General features: G+C 43.6%; 1 protein-coding gene across 4 annotated transcripts in view; it reads left to right on the top strand.

Annotated features, from left to right (window-relative positions):
• Window positions 1-6,000, top strand: part of ptprr (protein tyrosine phosphatase receptor type R) — a 144,082-nt gene that overhangs the window by 90,933 nt on the left and 47,149 nt on the right. The window lies entirely within an intron of this gene.

Here is a 6,000-nt window from a genome sequence, read left to right as displayed (position 1 = left end):
AATAACCTCTATCGCTAGTACAGAACTAAAGATAACATCCTCTCCTGTCAACACATAGCAACAGTCAGTCAGCATCCTCTCCTGTCAACACATAGCAACAGTCAGTCAGCATCCTCTCCTGTCAACACATAGCAACAGTCAGTCAACATCCTCTCCTGTCAACACATAGCAACAGTCAGTCAACATCCTCTCCTGTCAACACATAGCAACAGTCAGTCAACATCCTCTACTGTCAACACATAGCAACAGTCAGTCAGCATCCTCTCCTGTCAACACATAGCAACAGTCAGTCAACATCCTCTCCTGTCAACACATAGCAACAGTCAGTCAACATCCTCCACTGTCAACACATAGCAACAGTCAGTCAACATCCTCTCCTGTCAACACGTAGCAACAGTCAGTCAACATCCTCCCCTGTCAACACATAGCAACAGTCAGTCAACATCCTCCACTGTCAACACATAGCAACAGTCAGTCAACATCCTCTCCTATCAACACATAGCAACAGTCAGTCAGCATCCTCTCCTGTCAACACATAGCAACAGTCAGTCAACATCCTCTCCTGTCAACACATAGCAACAGTCAGTCAACATCCTCCACTGTCAACACATAGAAACAGTCAGTCAACATCCTCTCCTGCCAACACATAGCAACAGTCAGTCAGCATCCTCTCCTGTCAACACATAGCAACAGTCAGTCAACATCCTTCCCTGTCAACACATAGCAACAGGCAGTCAGCATCCTCTCCTGTCAACACATAGCAACAGTCAGTCAACATCCTTTCCTGTCAACACATAGCAACAGTCAGTCAACATCCTCCATTGTCAACACATAGCAACAGTCAGTCAACATCCTCTCCTGTCAACACATAGCAACAGTCAGTCAACATCCTCCACTGTCAACACATAGCAACAGTCAGTCAACATCCTCTCCTGTCAACACATAGCAACAGTCAGTCAACATCCTCCACTGTCAACACATAGCAACAGTCAGTCAACATCCTCTCCTATCAACACATAGCAACAGTCAGTCAGCATCCTCTCCTGTCAACACATAGCAACAGTCAGTCAACATCCTTCACTGTCAACACATAGCAACAGTCAGTCAGCATCCTCTCCTGTCAACACATAGCAACAGTCAGTCAACATCCTCTCCTGTCAACACATAGCAACAGTCAGTCAGCATCCTCTCCCGTCAACACATAGCAACAGTCAGTCAACATCCTCCACTGTCAACACATAGCAACAGTCAGTCAACATCCTCTCCTATCAACACATAGCAACAGTCAGTCAGCATCCTCTCCTGTCAACACACAGCAACAGTCAGTCAACATCCTCTCCTATCAACACATAGCAACAGTCAGTCAACATCCTCTCCTATCAACACATAGCAACAGTCAGTCAACATCCTCTCCTGCCAACACATAGCAACAGTCAGTCAACATCCTCTCCTATCAACACATAGCAACAGTCATACAACATCCTCTGTGAAGATACAGTAGGTTGTTTGTGAAAGGTGGTGTCTTTGTGAATGGGATCTGTGTGTGGCTGCGTGTCTGTTTGTGTGTGTGTCTGTGTGTGTGTGTGTGTGTGTCTGTGTGTGTGTGTGTGTGTCTCAGAGAGGATCTGTAGGAGATTTGAAGAGATCAGCTATGACCGCCTGTGGTCAAGGATGTGAAGGCTTTCTCCCACTCTGACACATGATCCCAGAGCGCTCTAATTGGCTCACACATGATCCCCGAGCACTCCGATTGGCTGAAGGGCGAAGTGGGCGGGACATGAGGTCATCAGTTCGTAAGCTCATGACATCATCAGACCTCTGATAGCCCCTGGGATAGATGCTGTTGCTAGCCTGAGGATGATTAGCCAGTTAAAACCCCAAAGCTGTGTTACTTAATAGAGGTCAGAGGTCACAAAGGCTGTGTCCCAAATAGCAATGTGGTCAGTTAGTGGGTCCATCGTGTCAAAAAAACCTGAACCAGTAACCAGGGGTCACAATCTGTAACCAGATGTCACATCCAGTAACCAGGGGTCACATCCAGGAACCAGGGGTCACATCCAGTAACCAGGGGTCACATCCTGTTACCAGGGGTCACATCCAGGAACCAGGGGTCACATCCAGTAACCAGGGGTCACATCCTGTTACCAGGGGTCACATCCAAGAACCAGGGGTCACATCCAGTAACCAGGGGTCACATCCTGTAACCAGGGGTCACATCCAGTAACCAGGGGTCACATCCAGGAACCAGGGGTCACATCCAGTAACCAGGGGTCACATCCAGTAACCAGGGGTCACATCCTGTTACCAATAGTCACATCCAGTAACCAGGGGTCACATCCTGCAACCAGGGGTCACATCCTGTAACCAGGGGTCACATCCTGTTACCAGGGGTCACATCCAGTAACCAGTGGTCACATCCTGTGTGAATCCCTATATAGTGCACTACTTTAGACCGAGCCCTATTCCCTATATAGTGTACTACTTTAGACCAGGGCCCTACTCCTTATATAGTGCACTACTTTAGACCAGGGCCCTTGGGACACAGACAAGATATGACCCCTAGTTCCGAGTTCAGGTTGTTAACTCTTCTTCCTAACAGGAACAACATGCTAATGCACAGGAAGTGGGCTTTTGAATGTCTTACAGGGGTATTTCTGTAACCTTTATTTAGCAGGAAGTGGGCTTTGAATGTCTTACAGGGGTATTTCTGTGTATATCTGTAACCTTTATTTAGCAGGAAGTGATGCTGTGCTGTGTTTACATTCTGCTTGGTGTACATACAATTCAATCCATGCATTAGCTATTGTTACTGTTATGAGCTCAAAGAGGACGTGCAACATTACTGGATTCCACAGGAGGGCGCCATCTCCCATGTTATTGTCCATGTTGTAGACTATATCACTCAGCCATCTCCCATGTTGTAGACTATATCACTCAGCCATCTCCCATGTTATTGTCCATGTTGTAGACTATATCACTCAGCCATCTCCCATGTTATTGTCCATGTTGTAGACTATATCACTCAGCCATCTCCCATGTTATTGTCCATGTTGTAGACTATATCACTCAGCCATCTCCCATGTTATTGTACATGTTGTAGACTATATCACTCAGCCATCTCCCATGTTATTGTACATGTTGTAGACTATATCACTCAGCCATCTCCCATGTTATTGTCCATGTTGTAGACTATATCACTCAGCCATCTCCCATGTTATTGTCCATGTTGTAGACTATATCACTCAGCCATCTCCCATGTTATTGTCCATGTTGTAGACTATATCACTCAGCCATCTCCCATGTTATTGTCCATGTTGTAGACTATATCACTCAGCCATCTCCCATGTTATTGTACATGTTGTAGACTATATCACTCAGCCATCTCCCATGTTATTGTACATGTTGTAGACTATATCACTCAGCCATCTCCCATGTTATTGTACATGTTGTAGACTATATCACTCAGCCATCTCCCATGTTATTGTACATGTTGTAGACTATATCACTCAGCCATCTCCCATGTTATTGTCCATGTTGTAGACTATATCACTCAGCCATCTCCCATGTTATTGTACATGTTGTAGACTATATCACTCAGCCATCTCCCATGTTGTTGTACATGTTGTAGACTATATCACTCAGCCATCTCCCATGTTATTGTACATGTTGTAGACTATATCACCAGCCATCTCCCATGTTATTGTACATGTTGTAGACTATATCACTCAGCCATCTCCCATGTTGTAGACTATATCACTCAGCCATCTCCCATGTTATTGTCCATGTTGTAGACTATATCACTCAGCCATCTCCCATGTTGTTGTACATGTTGTAGACTATATCACTCAGCCATCTCCCATGTTATTGTACATGTTGTAGACTATATCACTCAGCCATCTCCCATGTTATTGTACATGTTGTAGACTATATCACTCAGCCATCTCCCATGTTATTGTACATGTTGTAGACTATATCACTCAGCCATCTCCCATGTTATTGTACATGTTGTAGACTATATCACTCAGCCATCTCCCATGTTATTGTACATGTTGTAGACTATATCACTCAGCCATCTCCCATGTTATTGTCCATGTTGTAGACTATATCACTCAGCCATCTCCCATGTTATTGTCCATGTTGTAGACTATATCACTCAGCCATCTCCCATGTTATTGTACATGTTGTAGACTATATCACTCAGCCATCTCCCATGTTGTTGTACATGTTGTAGACTATATCACTCAGCCATCTCCCATGTTATTGTACATGTTGTAGACTATATCACTCAGCCATCTCCCATGTTGCTGTACATGTTGTAGACTATATCACTCAGCCATCTCCCATGTTGTGGACTATATCACTCAGCCATCTCCCATGTTATGTTGTTGGACTATATCACTCAGCCATCTCCCATGTTATTGTACATGTTGTAGACTATATCACTCAGCCATCTCCCATGTTATTGTCCATGTTGTAGACTATATCACTCAGCCATCTCCCATGTTATTGTACATGTTGTAGACTATATCACTCAGCCATCTCCCATGTTGTAGACTATATCACTCAGCCATCTCCCATGTTATTGTACATGTTGTAGACTATATCACTCAGCCATCTCCCATGTTGCTGTACATGTTGTAGACTATATCACTCAGCCATCTCCCATGTTATTGTACATGTGGTAGACTATATCACTCAGCCATCTCCCATGTTATTGTCCATGTTGTAGACTATATCACTCAGCCATCTCCCATGTTATTGTACATGTTGTAGACTATATCACTCAGCCATCTCCCATGTTGTTGTACATGTTGTAGACTATATCACTCAGCCATCTCCCATGTTATTGTACATGTTGTAGACTATATCACTCAGCCATCTCCCATGTTATTGTACATGTTGTAGACTATATCACTCAGCCATCTCCCATGTTATTGTACATGTTGTAGACTATATCACTCAGCCATCTCCCATGTTATTGTACATGTTGTAGACTATATCACTCAGCCATCTCCCATGTTATTGTACATGTTGTAGACTATATCACTCAGCCATCTCCCATGTTGTGGACTATATCACTCAGCCATCTCCCATGTTATTGTACATGTGGTAGACTATATCACTCAGCCATCTCCCATGTTATTGTCCATGTTGTAGACTATATCACTCAGCCATCTCCCATGTTATTGTACATGTGGTAGACTATATCACTCAGCCATCTCCCATGTTATTGTACATGTGGTAGACTATATCACTCAGCCATCTCCCATGTTATTGTACATGTTGTAGACTATATCACTCAGCCATCTCCCATGTTATTGTACATGTGGTAGACTATATCACTCAGCCATCTCCCATGTTATTGTACATGTTGTAGACTATATCACTCAGCCATCTCCCATGTTATTGTACATGTGGTAGACTATATCACTCAGCCATCTCCCATGTTATTGTACATGTGGTAGACTATATCACTCAGCCATCTCCCATGTTATTGTACATGTTGTAGACTATATCACTCAGCCATCTCCCATGTTATTGTCCATGTTGTAGACTATATCACTCAGCCATCTCCCATGTTATTGTACATGTTGTAGACTATATCACTCAGCCATCTCCCATGTTAGTGTACATGTTGTAGACTATATCACTCAGCCATCTCCCATGTTAGTGTACATGTTGTAGACTATATCACTCAGCCATCTCCCATGTTAGTGTACATGTTGTAGACTATATCACTCAGCCATCTCCCATGTTAGTGTACATGTGGTAGACTATATCACTCAGCCATCTCCCATGTTATGTACATGTGGTAGACTATATCACTCAGCCATCTCCCATGTTATTGTACATGTTGTAGACTATATCACTCAGCCATCTCCCATGTTAGTGTACATGTGGTAGACTATATCACTCACCATCTCCCATGTTATTGTACATGTTGTAGACTATATCACTCAGCCATCTCCCATGTTATTGTACATGTTGTAGACTATATCA

This window comes from Oncorhynchus keta, unplaced genomic scaffold (genome assembly GCF_023373465.1).
Source record: "Oncorhynchus keta strain PuntledgeMale-10-30-2019 unplaced genomic scaffold, Oket_V2 Un_scaffold_180_pilon_pilon, whole genome shotgun sequence".
In the NCBI taxonomy this organism is placed as follows: Eukaryota; Metazoa; Chordata; class Actinopteri; order Salmoniformes; family Salmonidae; genus Oncorhynchus; species Oncorhynchus keta.
This window is presented reverse-complemented; position numbering and strand designations above follow the sequence as displayed.